Source organism: Mizuhopecten yessoensis, unplaced genomic scaffold (genome assembly GCF_002113885.1).
Source record: "Mizuhopecten yessoensis strain PY_sf001 unplaced genomic scaffold, ASM211388v2 scaffold4819, whole genome shotgun sequence".
NCBI classification, from domain to species: Eukaryota; Metazoa; Mollusca; class Bivalvia; order Pectinida; family Pectinidae; genus Mizuhopecten; species Mizuhopecten yessoensis.
Genome location: NW_018405737.1, coordinates 1,304,840 through 1,326,033, shown reverse-complemented (window position 1 = coordinate 1,326,033; position 21,194 = coordinate 1,304,840). Strand labels below are relative to the sequence as shown.

At 38.2% G+C, this 21,194-nt stretch overlaps 1 protein-coding gene across 2 annotated transcripts in view; it reads left to right on the top strand.

The window, feature by feature from the left end:
• The window catches only part of LOC110449782 (matrix metallopeptidase-21-like), a 159,904-nt gene that overhangs the window by 43,402 nt on the left and 95,308 nt on the right, over positions 1-21,194 (top strand). Inside the window, exon 1 of one of the 2 annotated variants that reach the window (XM_021496871.1) lies at positions 16,609-16,624. The exons of the other annotated variant lie outside the window; for it this stretch is intronic. The gene's annotated coding sequence lies outside the window, so the exon portion shown is untranslated. Of the gene's footprint in view, positions 1-16,608; positions 16,625-21,194 lie in introns of those variants that run through there. 2 annotated transcript variants of the gene reach the window in all.

Here is a 21,194-nt window from a genome sequence, read left to right as displayed (position 1 = left end):
ATTCTACAAGACGTATTTTTATGGATATATATATATAGTACACTGTGTAATTTTCGCCCTTCTTTTCCCCAAAATCGTTATTGGTATTGCATTTATGGAGATACTATGATCATATTTTGTCTTTCATTTGTGTTGTAGATTTTTCTTAAATTACATTACGGTGTTTCTGTGACGTACACATGTCAGTGTCTTGTTCTCAATCTAGATACAGTGTAGATATCTAGGGTGTATAAAGGCGACCACGATACTGAATTCTTCAGATTAACCCGACGTTTAAAAGCAACCACTTTATTCTGATGATGACGTCATACTTGCCAACTCACATGGTGCATTTGTAGTTTACAATGAATATTGTTAATAAATATAAACATTATTTGACATTCTAGCTATGAGAGGGTTTCTGAGTCACACTATGTAAATATATAGTAGTATAGTAACGACCTTGTTGCGCCGGGCTGTGCCCTTCGACAGAATTTTGTGTGAGTCACGTGACGTGCATCACGTATCGCCCAGACTTTGTGCGGATGCCTGAAGATGGCGGTGAAGGTCAGCCATGTAAACATAGACAGTTGTCAATATCTGTCTGAGAAACCGGCAAATGTGTATTGCGATGAAATCGATTTCGTCATGTTGTGCCCACTCCGTGACCTCTTGTCGGATGAAGAAGTGCCAAGCACCAATGGGACGCCGACCCAAGCGAATCGATCAAAGCAATGAAACGTTTGTATTGAGATTGTAAACAGAAAATAATTCGTTTTTGTGACAAATACACAACTCATGATTTAGTTTAGTCCGAGTAATAACGTGGCTAGACTTAAACAAAATGAGGAAAACACAAGCGGCGGGACGAAAATCAGAGATTAGCTTGTTTAGCAGCCGTGAAGAGTTACAGAGAACAATTTCTACGCAATTCTGCAAGCAATTTTCTTTAACTTACACAGATAGATTTGTTTTCTGAAGATATAAACAGTTATATCGAGTTAGTATATTTGTCTTGGGAACGACGTCCCATCACTGGGGGGAAAAAAAGAGGAAAAAATGGATAGTTGACCGATATGTCTGCAGCAAAGAACATCTTTAGACTTCATCAGGGATGTCACTCTTGTCATAGGTCGTAACCTAACCTGTCATTCACGGTTAGTCCATCCCCAGTCTCCAGTGCAGATAACAGCCTATACAGTTCCAAACGTTGTAGAATAGTGCACATGTATGATAAATGCTACAAACGTGTCTTTGTTAAAATATTAGACATAAACAAATGCTGCACGTATACTATGCACCATAATCGCCTCATCCGTGCACGAGACGACTTCTGCGCGTAAATTTTCTATGTCAAGGACACCAATTCAAGTCCCACGGACTACAGAAGGTGAAGGTCACACAGGTGAAGGTTGTCAATGTTTATAATGCGGTAGCTACGTCTGTTATGCATCTTCTCATGGTTAATGTTGTGTATCCAATATTCTCGTCGTCAGAAGGTTATAGGTCAAAATATTAAATTCCATTGGGCGGGGGTTCTGTTTCTATATATTTAAAATATAACAAGATCTCCCCTCTGACAACACACTAAAATCTCCCACAGCGTTGTCAGTGTATCTACACAAGCATGCGCAGCTTACACTACATTGGGCAGCTAAGTGTACCCTTTACAATAGGCATATTGATAATAAAAATAATAATTCGATATTGTGCAACTTTCCTTTTCTGGAATAAAAATATATGTATAGATCTCATAGCGAGGTTCCTCAGACACAATTAAAGTTTCTTCAGAATCGAAGTCAACTTGAGATCGTTTTATTATTCTTATACGATTACATTTTTTTTTAATACTAAAAAGTAATTAATACAAACATGAAACGAACGAGATAAATTGCAACAGCAGCGCTTGTGGTCTGGTTCCTTACCAAATGTTAGTTTTACTATTCAATATCGTAAAAAATGTCCCTAACATCAAAGGGAGACAACTCTAACTTGAATAAAAATCATGGCGTATTATGCTGTTAGCCTGTGAGTGGTTCGATAATGAAATAGTTGAAATAATAATTTCATTATTTCATTAAAACATTTCAAGTAGGCCACTTTGTTAATTACCCGTAAAACCGCTCTGAGTGATTTATTTTAAAACCTGATAAGAACAACTTTTGACTGAAATTCTTGTCGATCTTTGTATAAGTAACTTTCTGTTTGCATTTACCGTTCCTTTATTAAGATTCTAGTGCGGGCCACTTAAAGAAACCTGTTTATCAGGCAGCGTTGATCCCCCTCAGTCGGGGAATCGAGGTCCGATGAAAGTGAAAACGCCTGATCAGATCGTCCATTACGTCTTTAAGAATCTTAGCGAGCTGTATACATACTGGATTAGTGTTATCTGTATCCGACGCACAGATCAGTTTACACGTCATACAATTGTACTATACGCATTAGTGTAGGTGGGGATGTGTGGGACGGGTTATTAGATCACATCACGTGTGTAAAGCATGCATTTTTTTAATATAAAACGGATTGTATTTTGTTACTACAGACCACCTCTAGATTTAGTCTGGTTGAAAAATGTCATGGCGATCAACCTTACACAAGCTTTTTGTTTACTGTTCATATAATCAACGCTTCAGATAGGTTCATCACTGTATATGATTTGCATAGTAATAATGATGTCGACAAACTTGAATGCGTGTTACAATGCTATAAGTATATAAATCTTTGTCTACTTTAACGTGTAACAATGTCGACAACTCACTGTACAGTTTACACGCTAAAAGTGTAGAAACCCGAGTCTAGAATCTTGAGCGTGTACATTAACGTTCTGCCCTCGCCCCTTTCTGTTTATGTTCAGTTGTATATAACCATTTCGCTTTGCTCTTCAAGAAAGGATGAGTTCGAGTGTTGCATTTCTTCACATTTTTATGTTCTGTATAGCAAATAGGAGTAGACGAACATTGTTTCTCAATGTCATGGAATGTGGAAACAGTTGGTGCATATTTTCTTACATTATGTCTACCGGCTTTCGTATTGTTGAATCTTCTTCTTCATCACGAGGTCACGTGATTTGATTTCGACGAAATCACGTGACCTAGAATCGACGTTGCGAGCCAGATTGAGGATCCCCGTACCATTACAAACACACTGTTACTATGCATTTTTTTCCGGCATTGAAATAACTTTATAAATTATCAATGGAACTCGTGTGAAAAAAAAAGATGAAACGAACGAAACGGAATCTGTAACATTGTGAAAAGATGCAATGGGGCGAGACCGGGTTTCCAACCCAAGACCTCCGATCGTTGAATTGTCGCACTTACTAATTGAACTGCCTGGTGAGCGGTACATGTAGTACCATGGCCAAGTTGTGCTACAATTAAATTCAAAACAAATAAATATGCGTGAAAACATACAAGGGGAATTTCTAGTAATTTATCTGCAATGGAACAGGGATCCTGAGGTTTTTAAAAGTGTATCAGTGTCTTCTGCTATGGGTTTTATTACATACAATGTTATGTATGGTATCTCTTATATCTAACTGTAATTATGAAGGTTTTTTAATGAAAGTTGATTTCATTTGATGTCGTGGCGGTATTTGTAGTAAGTTGATTACTTCCAGTTTTGTAAATTCTAAAGTAATCTTTTACTAACCATCGGCTTTAGAAATTTCTATACGACTTCTTCAAGGGAATACGTCGGTCAGTAAATAACAGGTTCCACCCGATGAACTCTTAGACGTGTATAATACCGTGATGTCTACACATATATCAAAACAATAATTCGATTCAATGTTCCGGAAAAAAAGACCCGCCGCCCAGCCGTTGTTTATACACGCTAACGACATGGACTTTACCATAAAGTACAATTAACGTAAACTAACTGGTTTTCAATGTACGTGGCCATGCACATGGCAGGCTAAAAGTCCAAACGTACTTTAAGAGAGTAGACGTCGTAAATATATCAGACCAATAGCCAGTATCGTAGATAATATACAGCAATAATGGAGTATAACCGCTGATATGAAATGTAACATAAGGCAGAGGTCCTTTATACGCCATAAAAAACATAACACTATTATACGTAGATCAAAAAGACGGATGTTGTTCTATCTTTTATAAGTTCAGCTTTGCACCTATTTTACCATGTATATTCAAGCTTTATCAAAGTTCAATACATCATTGACTGAATTCTGTTTTCTTTATCAATACATTCGTAAATTGCATTTTTTTCATTTTGGTGCAGTATTGCTAACAGTAACACGCATGCGTAGTATTTACGTCCGGTGAACAGTTAACAGGTCACGTGCATTATCACTATTACAAATAATTACAGTAGTGCGTCCAGCAGACATGTGCACTCTACATCTTAACTCGAATGTTTTATATGAAATCCGGAATGTGATTTAGGATCGGCTCTGCACATGTAAAATATGATTGATGCATACATGTGGTGCTAATTGTTTAACGCCGTAATGAGCCACTGTGTTGATACTGTTGTGTTTAAGCTCACTTTATCGATGTTAAAAGAGCACACCTTTAGTATAGATATCAAATGTCCATGTCTGTTTGATGTAGATGTAACAAAAATAAAATGAAACAAAATAAACCAACAAAGAAAAAAAAATGCTTTCGTTGTCGCAGCCATTTGTTTTACCTCGAAAAGATTGAACGTGGATGATGAAGCAACATATAAACCAGACATAATTCAAATCGTCCTGTTGACTATCTACTAAATTTTAGATGCAGCAAAACATCAGAACCATTTTGCAATGCATGTACATGTAATATCGTCTCCCTTGTATCGTTGTCACTTCGTTCGGTTTCAGATAGAGATGATAGATCGAATTATTGTGACTGTAACTACAAAGATACCGTAGTTTGCGCTATTACGGCGAACACAGAGTGTCCCGTTCACAAGACCAGAACTTACTGGATATGTTACCGCAGAATGAAATATATCCGTGTTAATTACAGGTCTGGTGACCTATATAGTATTAGACTAATTGTCTTACCTGACAGGTAACGTCCAGGTGACAGATGTCCCGGTAACAGGATACTCCGCGGACGTCCCTATGGTAAGGTGATACACTCGGAAACAATACTAATGATCCACTCTGCTGATCGGTTAACTACCAATTCATACCGATAACAAATCAACAGCGCCCATCTTGTGGGAGGCACCTTGTGGGAGGCACCTTGTGGGAGGCAATCTACAATCATACCCATTTATTACATAGTATTTGTTTATTGATATATAACACCAAATACAGGTACATTTGTAAAATCAGCATGTTATTTCATGTAAAGGCGAAAATTTAATCTGACATCGAAATGTGAAAATACACGCTAGCGAATGCCATGCACAGGCGAAATCTAACCTGACATCGAAATATTAAAATACACGCTAGCAAATGTCATGTACAGGCGAAATCTTATCTGACATCCGAATATGAAAATACACGCTAGCGAATGCCATGTACAGGCGAAATCTAATCTGACATCCTAATATGAAAATACACGCTAGCAAATGTCATGTCTGCTATGAGACGATGTCATAAACGTTATGACTCATTAACATCAATGCTACATGTAAGACATGACGTCATAGCGATAAAATCCCTGGGACGATGTCATAATGATATCAGGCAATACGACAAAGCCTTAGAGACGGTGTCAGGCTGTTAGAAAACGATAACATAAACCTAGGGACATGTTATCATCCGCCGAAGGATACAATTTTGTAAGTTTAAAGAAATTGCATCACAAACATCATAGGAGACAAAGTCATTAACGTAATCGCGAGCGCGTTATAGCATTCAACAAACACGCACGTGCTAACATTCACTGTACTCCAAAGAAGTAAGTGCAATGTCCGAGCTTTCAATGTCTACTCGACATGAACCATGCCATACTGCCAACATGGAAGCATTCCTTGGTGTATTCACATGTCTGATCAGTGTGTGCATGTAGTAATGACCGACTGGTGAGGAATTCGGCCAGTATAGTGCAAAGGGGTTCCCGCACTGGTGATGACCTTTCTGCTCACGTAGCGATCATGTACACGCGAATCCAATCCAACTGGTAGAACATTGCGTATGCGACGTTGTCGTTACGTTTGCAACTATACAAATGATGACGTCACATAGCATTGTGACAGTGCATTGTTTAATGTGGTCAACGCTCACGCTGAGGTCGTGACCTTTAAATTAATAAATGGAATCGCTTCCAACGTGTTAAGCCCATCTAAGGCACAGGTCTAAAGCACATGGTATTGATAACCACGGTTTTACTTTCTCGAGACATTTCTTTTATATACACCAACCACACAACAATCGTAAACATACGTGTATACGGTAATGTTAACGTCATGATTATGACGTCATAATGGATATGTCGAAGTCGTCAAGGACTGAATTGCGTATTCCTAACATTTATAATAGTATGAAAGTCAGTCGCTTACAAAGACCTCTCTTATATGCGGCGATGAATCAGTTGCTTTACTAGTTCCTGTTTTCAATTAACAACGTTTAGAGTTGGTAGGTTGATTTTTATTTGCATGGATATCATATTACTACTGGGCATTGAAAAATACCCCGCGATAATTATATCTGAGTTTGATTTTACTGAGCGTATATTTTTTGTCCAAATATAAATATAAGTGTTGAACATCTTTCAGAAGGGAATCGTCGGCAATAGTAATGCCAAGGTTATTTCTATGAAGCTTAAGCACGCTCCACGCAATGTAATGCAGTTGTAAGTCGTATTTTCTACGTGTAAACATTGTCCATCGTATGATAACGTCACTTAATAACCTTGCCGAATTCATTTGGCAAACACATGATCTTGGAATGTCATGGACCGGATTTTGACGTCATAATATTAAATTTGATATCAATGATCTTTACAGGAAGATTGCCGGTCCATATGACGGGGAAAACACCATTGGAAAATGTTTATTTACGATATTTAATTAAGTGATTCCGAAATCTTATGAAAGAAATTAACGTCATTTTGAAACATTCAAAAATGTTTATAAACGCAATCAATTTCAGCATTCAACTGGTTCAATTTGATGTTCTCACTCAATAAGAATGTCACTGGGAAATAAACGCAGTCGACACGAAACGCTGAATTGGTCGTTGTCAGTTCGCATTCATATTTTTTATGATTATCATTTATAGTGTGTACAGTAAACTTGCATTCAATAGATTATGACAAAAGCGACCAAGAAGTGAGCGATGAATAAGGACAAGGAGTAGTCTTGGTATTATAAACTAAATGTCAAAAGCATAATGCAAAGAGAACAAATCTCCGTTCTTCTATAATAACGTAAGGAACCCTCGATATTATGCACGTGTACTGTTGTCAGACTTGAAGTGTGAACGGTCTAGTGCTACACAGGTTGATTCCTATAGGCAGTGTAAGCAGATAAATCGTAAATGACAACGTTCCTGGTGAATATGTTGATTTGACATTGTGTTCATCAAATCTGTCGCTGCAACAAGACTAAGTGTTACCGAAGTGTGTCGAACAGCTTCCATAGCTATGGTGTAACTGGAAATTCGAATATTCACATATATTTCTGTTTAAAGAATACTATTGTATTGTGACCTATGACTACAGTTATATTTCCAGAATGTACTGTACTCATTAGATATTTTACCTTAAAATTGTGCAATACAATTTTACAACACTCTTGGTGAAGTTTAAGTCAATTTTAGCACAATATTAATGTTCTGAATCAATGCTCGAGATTATTAGGGCATCCGTTCCTAATTGGGCAATGACTATATTTTCGCCTGGAAGAAACAGACAACAATGTACTCCACAGCAGAAGGAGTTATAGAGACGTTGGCATTATATAACTCTCGGAAACTCATTCACCCAATCAGGACGTTGTCAAGTACAAGTACTCGTACGTTACGTTCTGTCATCCGTCTAATTGTTTTCATGCAAAAACGGGACTATTTTCCCAAAAACGCCGTCCAAAAGTTTTATCTATTTGTAATATTACATGCGTAGAAAAAAGGGTTGGACATTACTGTGTATCATCGTTTGTAGAGCTATCAGGTTCGGATATCATAAAAGTGATTCTTATTAAGATAAATGTATAATGAGGAACCCACTCTACTCAGGGATACATAAACGCCAAATTGCATCGCTTTCTACATACGTCTTAATTAGCCATATTCGAGACAGTTGCTTTAATAGCTCCGCTAATTCACTACTGTACGGCATGTCAACTTTTACCTTATTTTTTTCCCTTCCAACATGTGATATTATTTATCAATTTTATCCAATTTAAATGCGGTTTCATTAACATTATGGTACATTAATGTAATATAACGTGCTAGCTGTAATTAGGACTGAAAGCGTTCTGTGCCAACACTGCCTTACTGACTTAACGCACAGTACACGTGTTTGTCACCCTTATATCATACACAAAGTTTGAATCATACTAATATCATACAAAACAAGTGTGTCACCCTCACAGCCTACAGCAAATCTGTATCATACAATACACGTGTGTTACACTTTATATCATAAAAAACAAGTGTGTCACCCTTACAGTCTACACCAAGACTATATCATACAATACACGTATATTACCCTCACATCCTACACGAAGTCTATATAATATAATACACGTGTATGGGTCACCCTCACAACATACACCAGTTTTATATAATACATTACATATTTGTGGGTCATCCTCACAATATACACCAAGACTATACAATACGCGTGTCTCTCCCTTAAAGCCTACACCAAGTCTATATCATGCAGTGCACGTTAGTTACCACCACAGTCTACACCAAGTCTATATCATATAGTACACCTATGTCACCCTCAAAGCCTACATCAAGTTTATATCATACAACACAGGTGTGTAACCACCACTTCCTACACCAAGTCTGTATCACACAATACACATGTGTAGGTCACCCTCGAAATATACACAGAGTCTAAACCATACCACGCGTGTGTCACCCTCATGGCCTACACCAAGTCTGTATCACACAATACACATGTGTAGGTCACCCTCACAATATACACAAAGTATAAACCATACCACGCGTGTGTCACCCTCATGGCCTACACCAAGTTTGAATAACACAATACACATGTGTATGTCACCCTCACAATATACACAAAGTCTAAACCATACCACGCGTGTGTCACCCTCATGGCCCACACCAAGTCTGTATCACACAATACACATGTATAGGTCACCCTCACAATATACACAAAGACCAAACCACACCATGCGTGTGTCACCCTCATGGCCCACACCAAGTCTGTATCACACAATACACATTTGAAGGTGACCCTCGCAATATACACAAAGTCTAAACCATACCATGCGTGTGTCACCCTCATGGCCTACACCAAGTCTGTATCACACAATACACATGTGTAGGTGACCCTCACAATATACACAAAGTCTAAACCATACCATGCGTGTGTCACCCTCAAGGCCTACACCAAGTCTTATATTATACAATACACGTGTATGGGTCATGCTCACAATATACATCAAGTTTATATCATGCACTACACGTGTGTAACCCTCACATTCTACACCATGTTTATATCGTACAACACATATGTGTGGGTGACCCTACAATACACGTGTCTCTCCATTAAAGCCTACACCAAGTCTATATCAAACACTACACGTCCGTCACCCTCACATTCTACACTATTTTTATATTATATGATACAAATGTGTGGATGACCAACACAGTAAACATTGTACAGCAAGTGTATATCATACCATGCACATGTGTCAACCTCAAAGCCAACATCAATTATATATCTTACAGTACACGTGTGTTACCCCAACAGTCTACACCAATTTTATATCATTCAATACACGTGTCTCACCCTCGAAGCCTACATCAAGTCTATAGCATACAACACACGTGTGTCACCCTCACATTCTACACTATTTTTATATTATATGATACACATGTGTGGGTGACCCACACACTATACATTGTACAGCAAATATATATCATACCATGCACGTGTGCCTCCCGTACAGTACATCAAATTGATTTAATAAAATACACGTGTGTAACCCTCACAGCCTTCATCAAGTCTATATCATACAGTACACGTGTGTCACCTTCACATTACACCAAGTCTATATCTTACAATGCACTTGTGTTACCCTCAACGCCTACACCAAGTCTATATCATATAGTTCACGTATGAAACCCCGACAGCCTACACCAAGTCATTACCATATAATAGACTTGTGAAACCCCCATAGCCTACACCAAGTCTATATCATACAGTACACGTGTGAAACACCCACAGCCTACACCAAGTCATTACCATATAATACACTTGTGAAACCCCCAAAGCCTACACCAAGTATATATCATACAGTACACGTGTGTTACCCCCAAAGCCTACACCAAGTCTATATCATACATTACACGTGTGTTACCTCCACAGTCTACATCAAGTCTATATCAAACAATACACGTATTAAACCCCCACAGCCTACACCAAGTCATTACCATATAATACACTTGTTACACCCCCACAGCCTACACCAAGTCTATATCATACAGTACACGTGTGTTACCCCCACAGCCTACACCAAGTCTATATCATACAGTACACGTGTGATTCCCCGACAGCCTACACCAAGTCATTACCATATCATACACTTGTGTGGGTAGCTCTCACAATCTACAACACGTCTATAGGATACCATAGGTGTGTCACCCTTACATTACACCGAGTCTATATCATACAATACATTTGTGTCACCCAAACAGTCTACACCAAGTCTATACCATACAATACACATGTGTGGGTAGCTCTCACAATCTACAACACGTCTATAGGATACCATAGGTGTGTCACCCTTACATTACACCGAGTCTATATCATACAATACACTTGTGTTACACTCAAAGCCTACACCAAGTCAATATCATACAATACACGTGTGAAACCCCCACAGCCTATACCAAGTATAAATCATATAGTATACATGTGAAACCCCCACAGCCTATATCAAGTCTATATCATATAGTACACGTATGAAACCCCGACAGGCTACACCAAGTCATTACCATATAATACACTTGTGAAACCCCCACAGCTTACACCAAGTCTATATCATACAATACACGTGAAAAACCCCCACAGCCTACACCAAGTCATTACCATATAATACACTTGTTACACCCCCACAGCCTACACCAAGTCTATATCATACAGTACACGTGTGTTACCCCCATAGTCTACATCACGTCTATATCAAACAATTCACGTATTAAACCCTCACAGCCTACACCAAGTCATTACCATATAATACACTTGTGAAACCCCCACAGATTACACCAAGTCTATATCATACAATACACGTGTAAAACCCCCAAAGCCTACACCAAGTCATTACCATATAATACACTTGTTACACCCCCATAGCCTACACCAAGTCTATATTATACAGTACACGTGTGTTACCTCCACAGTCTTTATCAAGTCTATATCATTCAATACACGTATTAAACCCTCACAGCCTACACCTAGTCATAACCATATAATACACTTGTGAAACCCCCATAGCCTACACCAAGTCTATATCATACAGTACACGTGTGTTACCTCCACAGTCTTTATCAAGTCTATATCATTCAATACACGTATTAAACCCTCACAGCCTACACCAAGTCATTATCATATAATACACTTGTGAAACCCCCAATGCCTACACCAAATCTATATCATACAATACACGTGTGAAACCCCAACATCCTACACCAAGTCTATATCGTACAATACACATGTGAAACCCCCACAGACTACACAAGTCTATATCATATAGTACACTTGTCTCACCCTCAAAGCCTACACCAGGTCTATATCATAAAATACAGACGGCCTACAGCAAGTCAAGCATACAATACACGGGTGTTACCCTTACAGCCTTCACCAAGTATATATCATACAATACACTTGTGTCACCCAAACAGTCTACACCAAGTCTATACCATACAATACACATGTGTGGGTAGCTCTCACTATCTACAATACGTCTATACGATACCATAGGTGTGTCACCCTCACATTACACCGAGTCTATATCATACAATACACTTGTGTTACACTCAAATCCTACACCAAGTCAATATCATACAATACACGTGTGTTACCCTCACAGCCTACACCAAGTTTGTATCATACAATACACCTGTGTCACCCTCACAGTCTACACGAAGCCAAAATCATACAATACGCGTGCGTTTACCCCACAGGCTACACCAAGCTAAAATCATACAACACACGTGCGCACCCTCGTATTATACGTGTGTCACCCTCACAGTCTACACCAAGTCTATATCATACAATACACCCCACAACCTCCAATATTATTAAGTCAGTATCGTACAATGTACAATGCATGGGTTTGTCTTTACAGCCTATGCATATTCAGTGAATTTCTATACAAGTGCAAATGTGAAAAGGATCTTCCAAGCATTGCTATAAATATGAATAAAATATGAATGATGAATGAAAAAAGACATCGAAAAATTGAATCATTGCTTCTAAATGCCGCAGCGGAATCTGGTTTCCTTCAAATCGTACGTGTTCACAGATTAGCTAATCGCCTTCAGTGATGTTTAAAAGGGATATTTCACTTAAATGTCAATGTTAATGAACGGGGTAACGTGCACCCACCGGTGCACTACACTGATAACCTAAAGAGACACAAAAGGTGAACCAAAAGAGGAAAGGAAATGCAAGTTATGAATGGCGTTGAATGTGACAGTCGAAATATGTGTACAACTCTGTATACCATTCACCTAGACACCATCACCAATTGAAGGGTTCACGATGACAATCATCCGTAGTACAGATATAGAACTTAGTTAATACCCACCACATAAACCGCATAACCTAATCACTATCCACGTGACCTTACCACGGATACCACGACACTGCTTCACGGAACCACATTATACGAGCGTCTGTAGCAACCAGTTTAAAAATGGAATCAGTTTGAACAGTGTTTATACCACAATCAGCTCTTATGTTTCTTAAAATGAAAGTTACTTGCGATAGATTGGGGAGATATGTTATGAAAAATATCATTGATCGTTTGTAAAGTGCATATTGCTGACATGAAATACAATTAAATCATAAATTGGTGTGTTCTTTCTACCTCTCCCATGTCCGCTACGAAAGTATAATTGTAACGAAAATTTGATTTATCCAACGAATTAGAGATTGCATCATTTCTGAGAATTAGCTGCCTCACACATATTACGCAATACTGAAATTACACAGGAAAGTGAACTAACATTTTGGGATGAGGCTGATTAAACATGCATACGGTACATCTCTGGGAAAGAGTGGATTAGAAAATACATTACGGGTTGGACAGAGGTAATGTCGTTGCGATGTCGGGCGCTGTGAATAGCCAGGAAAGCTAGTCAGATGCCAGTTTATTTTTGTCTCTTCATTGTCTGTAGTTAGGATGAAACTAAGCAGGATTTACACCCAACATTAACACATTAACAGCCCTCTCCTATTTCTAGTCGCTAAAGTGCATTACTTGGCCTGATGGCGGATCGTCGTGTTATGATACGAAACAACGGCTACATTATAATGCCTCTGTAATGGCCGATAAAGTTTTCAGTAATTGTCTGGTAGGGTATAATGTATCTCAGGATCATGCGATGCATATCCTTGCCATGGGATTACGTAACTCATTTGCCTTCCCTCCCACACCTCGATGTGTCAGGTTTAGTTTATCATCTACAGATTAGCGTTAGCCGGATTATCTTGCCGACGACTAGCAGATATGCGTAGGCCTGACACCGGGAGTTGTATTGATAGCGCCGCCGAAAGCGAGACAGAGCCATACAACATTATGGCACTTCGGGAGACGGTCTGGTACTAGCGTACAACTTGTTAAGTGTCGTCGTTTATAAAACACTGAGAGTTTATCTACACAAAATGACTCCTTATCCACCCCACCCACCGGTCTTATCCGAGTCATATATCCCCGCCCAGCGGAGCACGTAACTTCCTTCATCTCTGACATTTACACACATCATTTAGTCACACTAATTCAGATCAATACTACTTTTACACCCAGAGATGTATTACATTTCAGTTGTTACCCAGTCATGGATTCTAAGAGCTTTGCAGATCATGCATTATCAACAATATCAACCTTTCCTTGAGCTGCATGCAATCGTATTGGTGTGAATCGTATAAATTGGTATGGGTTTTCTGACATTTTGCCTACCGAGTTCGTTCGGTACAGAAACTCCTTTGTACATGTACTTGGTTAAAAGTAATATCACAGAAACTGAGAATGCGATTATTGAGCAGTTTTTGCTTTCAAATACATTTAAAACCGAAAGCAATCGCCGGGTCATAATTTCTAAATTAAATGGTGATTTCGTGGTGTTAAACATAGCTGCAGTATTGTTCAAACTTTAGAGAGGACCAGTTGTTAAAAGAAAGGAAGATGTTACAGGAGATCTTGGTATAAAATGTACACTTAGGGTTTCTCAATATCTGTTTGTGTTAGAAGTTTTTTTTGACAAAATTTGGGAATCCTTACCTAAACATGTTTGATCATAATTCTTTTGTTGCCGAAGATAGAACTGATTTGATATTCCGTTGGGCCCAGAAGGTAGAACTGATTTGATATTCCATTGGCCCCAGAAGGTAGAACTGATATGATATTCCGTTGGCCCCAGAAGGTAGAACTGATTTGATATTCCGTTGGGCCCAGAAGGTAGAACTGATATGATATTTCGTTGGGCCCAGAAGGTAGAACTGATATGATATTCCGTTGGCCCCAGAAGGTAGAACTGATGTGATATTCCGTTGGCCCCAGACGGTAGAACTGATTTGATATTCCATTGGCCCCAGAAGGTAGCTATGAGCAGAACCTTATAGTGTTGAACCTAGAAGATCAATATGATGAAATCCTTAGTGTGTTGACCACTACAGGTGTGGCACGTACATAGTTATACATGACTATTGTTTTTCTCCAAAAAAGGTAGTGCTGATGAAACCTTATCTTGGTGAACCCAAACGATGCATTTAGTTTCAAGATGAAATAGTCAGCACCACTTTTTGTATTGTTTAAGTCGTCTTTAATTAATTGTCTGTATTCTTATCAATAAGTGTACATGTATTACAATATCAGGCCCGAATTTCGCGAACAGTCATTTGGACCCACGAAAGAAGTTCTGTAAAACTCTATTTGGTTGACCCCTAAAGACAATCCTCATGAGAACCTTATTGCGTTGATCTCAGGTAATTATAATTATACAAATCCTTATTGCGTTGATCCCAGGTAATTCTGATTGTAAGGAAAGAGTATTGTGTTGACTCCAGGTAATTCTAATTATACAAATCCTTATTGCGTTGATCCCAGGTAATTCTGATTGTAGGGAAAGATTATTGTGTTGACTCCAGGTAATTCTAATTATACAATTTAAATTATAAAAAAAACTTATTGCGTTGATCCCAGGTATTTCTGATTGTAAGGAAAGATTATTGTGTTGACTCCAGGTAATTCTTATTATACAAATCCTTATTGTGTTGACCCCAGGTAATTTTAATTATAACAAACATATTGTGTTGACCCGTGAAGGTGCAGTTTTTGCATTAACCCCAATAGGTAAATCTAATGATAATATTTTAACCCTAAAAAGTAAATCTAATTAAAACGTTATTTTGTCTTCCTCTCAGGATACAGTGCTGATAAGATCGATTATTACATTGACCCCAAAACGTGGTTCCCATGGAAATCTGTGTTGAACCAGAAGGGTCAGCACCGTTTATCTAACAATTACCAGGCTCCTGTTTCAGACAGATTAAGGAATTTCTTCAAAGGCAGTTTGTTCATTGCATTAATTGCGCCTTAACTGATTATATAAGTAGTAACGAAGTTTTACTGTCAGTATCCTATAAAAGCATGGGTTTTAATGAAGGTTGATTTATTTAATTTCGAGTTTATTTGGAGTTTTTTTATCGTCTGGAGTAAATTCCATTGTAGACAGTTTGTTTAATACAGTAAGTATGCGAAAAAACGATGTTCCTCCAAAGTTCGTTCCGTCATTTTGCAAACAATTTTCATCAAATGTTGGTTTCTCATGAGTGCAGGGCATCCCTATTTTGAAAATTATTGAGCCTCCATTCACATTTTCTTCATTCTTGAATCGCGTTTCCTCTTATATGTCTACTTACATCTCGATTGGTACTTACAGTAATAACCAGCTTTTCTATTTAACTGTTATTTCCGTCGCTATATTCTGAAGATTAATATAAACAAGGAATAGAACGGTCGGTGTGTTTGTTAATGTAATGGCTAGATTTATTCGGGTCAAGTGGACGACGGTAGAAAGATTATGGAATGAAAACAAACTTGAATGAGTAAGTCGTGTCGGTCACACGTGTAAATCAGGGAGACGTGTGAGTGGGCGTGAGTAGGCCGCGGGTACACAAACGGCCCCGCCCCCGTCAACCTGTCACGTGTCGGGGAATAGTGAATGGTCTTGATCTCACAGATAAGGATGACTCGTTTATCACGTGATTGGTCGGAACACACAATTGTTATCCATGTAGCAACTTGGGCCGCAGATGTACAGGTAGGTAAGAACGATGAGAGCTAGAAAATTAACATTTACTTTCAATGTCTATTTTACAGTTTCAGTGCGCTTTAACATTTATGAATACTTTTCTGAATTTATCAAAATGACTTAATGCATGGTGCTTGAAAGTGGTAAGGAAGGATGAATGTACATAATTGTTTAAATGTATTATCATGATTATACATTGATATATTTATGACAATCCTAATAAGAAAACAAATACGGATGCACTCTGCCACACGTGTCATTTCCTGATAGCGGCAAATGTTTACTTTTGTAGCTAGCAGAAGTGACACATCATATTTGTGTCAAAATTTGACACTAGAAAAACGATGCCATTTGTTAATATAGACCACTTCTTTAAAAGTAAAAATAAATGTCTATTTTGTAATAAAACAACACGCGTGTTGTGTCACGCAGAGGGAAGAGCTTGGCATCCCTGACGTGTACCAGCGCGACCGTTGTATACAGAGGGACACACAATGTAATAGGACACCCACGGAGTATACATGTACCACCATCAATGTAGTTTAAGTATTGGATCTTTCAATGGTAGAGGTCCTTGATTGCCGAATTCAAATGTAGTTTATTTTGAGACAAATTGTATAAGCTGCGTCCCAATGAAAATCTACATGCGATGAATTCACTAGCTCATGGACATACCATACATTGTAAAGAGTTCTTTTTTGATATACTCAGTAAGCAATATTGGTGTTCGAAAGCGCTTTAAGGTATTGTAAGTCATCAAAAAGTGGAAGCCGGGATGCTAAGTTCAAGACAGCGATTCTAACGTCATTCCATTTGAATAAAGTAAGGAAAAAATTACATAAAATCAGAATCCAAAGTATTGCTGTTGCGGGGTCACTTTTCTGAATTTACAAAATTCTGTAAGATGTGACTCGGGCTACAATTATAAGGTCCTTTAGTCAAGTTTGAATACAGATGGACACACTGGCAAACATTGATACAATGTACCACAGTCATCTAACGAAGGACATGTATAGCATTATGGGATTGAAAATCAAATGCTTCTATTTCTTTAAAACAACACAAAATGTTCGGTTCCTTCGGTTATTTCTTCCTCTGGGTATTTATGTATATTGTTTTCATGGTAATGCATATATTTGTCTTTTGGAACGGCAAACACTTTTCATTGTGAATTGTATTGTCACTGTTGATTTGTTAATTCGTCCATTATGTACTCACAACGTGTACAATTATAGTGAGCAATATATGTATGTGCCTATTGCTATGCAACAGATAGAAGTTGATGTGTGATATTGATGTGTAGATACTTTTACCAGAGGTTGGCATTGGGATTGCCGTCCGCTATTCCATTTGTATATAGTTCAGCAGCTGTTGGCATAGACCCTTCTATGGGCCTTACCGATGCTTACTTTATTTTGTTTTCCGAATGAATATTTATGTTATTGTTTTTCATGAAATGATAATGAAATATTTTAAACATTGATATATCAGTTACGACTCGAAGGAATTATTTTGAAGCCGCTTGATTGGCAAATTAGATTATGTCCTAGAAGTACATATATACCAGGCCGAATTAAACCTTAAGTCTTTCGTTGTTCCAGATAAGCTTGTCTGTCTACCAGACGAAATTACACATTTTATTTACGATTCAAGATCATGTTTTTCAAAATGTAATATAACGCCATTGAAACAAAACGTTGGCGTGCTCTTGTCCATTTTCGCTTCTCATAAAGCTGGGTATCAGTCAATGATTTTTTAAAGGTAGGGTCCAAAACTTCAGATCATTTTTGTAAAACAAGAGAGGAAGGACACGCCGCTGGTGTACTTTTCGGTTTTATTTGTTTAAGTACAAGTATGCGAGACAAAACGAAGGGAGACAATTATTCCTATCTCATCAAAACCATGAGGGACGTTTTCTGATAAACGAATCCCCCATTTAATTTGGTAATTAAATTATGTTTTTTTGGGCTGTATTAGGAAACTTAATTGGACAGCAGGTTTGACCACGTACCATTTGTAGACGCACCATAAGTTTTGGTTAAGCTGTATTTAACACGCGTCGGGGTAGCTTTCACAGGTAGCACTGAGGGTAGAGGATATAGGGATTTTCGTATGTTAGCCACGTAATCCCTGTACCCTTTATCTTTGGTAATCATTACTTGAAGGGCTTTAGTTATTTGTAATTTGACCGTTGATTAAGTTTAGTCTGCGTTTGGGCGGGATGCGTCATGGTCATTTAAACATACAGTGACATGCTTATGTCATGGTGATACTGAAATGGAAGGAATGACAAGTGCGATTACATCATCATGTATTCACGATTTGATAAATACAAATTTTGAAGCATGTGGCATATTTTTCGTGCTATCAGGTTGCTCCATTGTGGTGCTATATGGTTAACCATAGACGCGTGATTTAGAGGCGTAAAAAAAACGACTTGCACACGTGCTAAGTTATTACGTCACCGACAGGAACTTCCGAATATTTTTGTGAAAACTTACAAAATATTTTGTTTCACAAAAAATGAGAAAAAATAACTAAATGTAGCATGTTATGACAGGTAAAGCGTTTTTACATTGCCTCATTGTTTTGACTGGTAACATAAGGCAACACTTATGTGTGGGTGGGGGAGGTGGGACGGGGTTCAAGTGGCAAGGGGTTGGGAAATGGTGTAGCATAGGTTGATTAATGTATTTGTATGGACTCATGCCGGCACATTTTTTAAACTTTAACACGTTTTTTTACTGATCTTGAGCATATACAACAAACAATTACAAAATACTATAAATTCAACATCATAGCACTTAGAAATGTGGAAAAAGAACATGTACATTTTTAGAATTAAGAATATATTACAATGAAAGTCCATGCACTTAGTCATCTTCCAGAAATTCGAAACTTTTCCGTTGGAAATTATCGACTAAACAGGTGTTCTTTTTCAAGCACACTCTCTGATTTTTTAAGATGATATGTATTTTGTAGATTCTGGAACGTTCGGTAGATAAATATACATAATGTATATGCTTTTATGATTTCTCCTTTGGTAAAAAAAATGACTGCTATTTAATTCTGCCTTATTCAAGAGGCGGATGACACGTTTAAGCGGTAATGACTTGAAAGTAGAACTCATTTATCTACACATCTACAGAAATACACATGCACACACTCATTTGTGTCATTATATTCTAAATTACCCATTAGAATGACACCTTGTCTCAAGAATAGTGAATCGTTTAGAAACAAAAAATCGATCACTTGGATGTCTAATTATAAGTTCTCAAACTAGGGGGGAATAAGCTAGTTGTAAAACGCAGCCGGTTAATTCCTTATAAATAAACATCGGAGCTGGTATCCAGTCTCAATTACCCATGTATCCAACCCATCCTTTTCACAATCATGTAAAACGTCCACTTTAACAAAAACGAAACGAAAAACCTCACCCACACACATCCCATCCAATACGTGTCTCCCTTTCATCTTATGACATTGTCCGCCACATAACACCACCTTCGTTCAACAAATACGTTCGCAGTACATGCAGCTGTCATCAATTGAAAAAAAATCAAAGCAATGAACATGATAATTGATTCCTAGTTGACATTTTTGAATAATCATTATCCTATTCATGGACGGACTTCATGAATATTCATTAGACGCAAATTTAGACACCGTTATGACTTTTATTCCGATGACGGGGACAGTGTTTCTGGACCCCGTGCATGATGCAGGATGAAGGTTAAGGACAGAAAGGTCAACGCGTCTCTCAATGATAGACGGAAAGACCTTCAACAGGAACATGATAATGTTGACATATGCGTGCTACATTATTGCCCTCGACATAAGTCTCTCTCTGAACGTGACAAAAACTGGGATGAAGTGCAAAATAAGCCCTATGCTACATTGTATCTGCATTGTATAAGCATAATTGCAATGAATACAAAATGTACCATATTGGTTTTTAGGTCACCTGAGCTTTAGCTCAAGTGACCTATTGCTATCCGTTTTCGTCCGTCGTCGTCCGTCGTCCGTCGTCCGTTAACATTTTACATTTCAAACTTAAAGTCAAGTTCTGCTGGGCCGATTGAACTGAAAGTTGGTAGGAATGATCGCCTCATGGTCCTGACAAAGTGTTGTTATTTTTCGGGTCGATCAGAAATCCAATATGGCCGCCACGGCCGCCATTTTGAAAACCTATTTCAAACTTAAAGTCAAGTTCTGCTGGACCGATTGAACTGAAAGTTGGTAGGAATGATCGCCTCATGGTCCTGACAAAGTGTTGTTATTTTTCGGGTCGATCAGAAATCCAATATGGCCGCCACGGCCGCCATTTTGAAAACCTATTTCAAACTTAAAGTCAAGTTCTGCTGGACCGATTGAACTGAAAGTTGGTAGGAATGATCGCCTCATGGTCCTGACAAAGTGTTGTTATTTTTCGGGTCGATCAGAAATCCAATATGGCCGCCACGGCCGCCATTTTGAAAACCTATTTCAAACTTAAAGTCAAGTTCTGCTGGACCGATTGAACTGAAAGTTGGTAGGAATGATCGCCTCATGGTCCTGACAAAGTGTTGTTATTTTT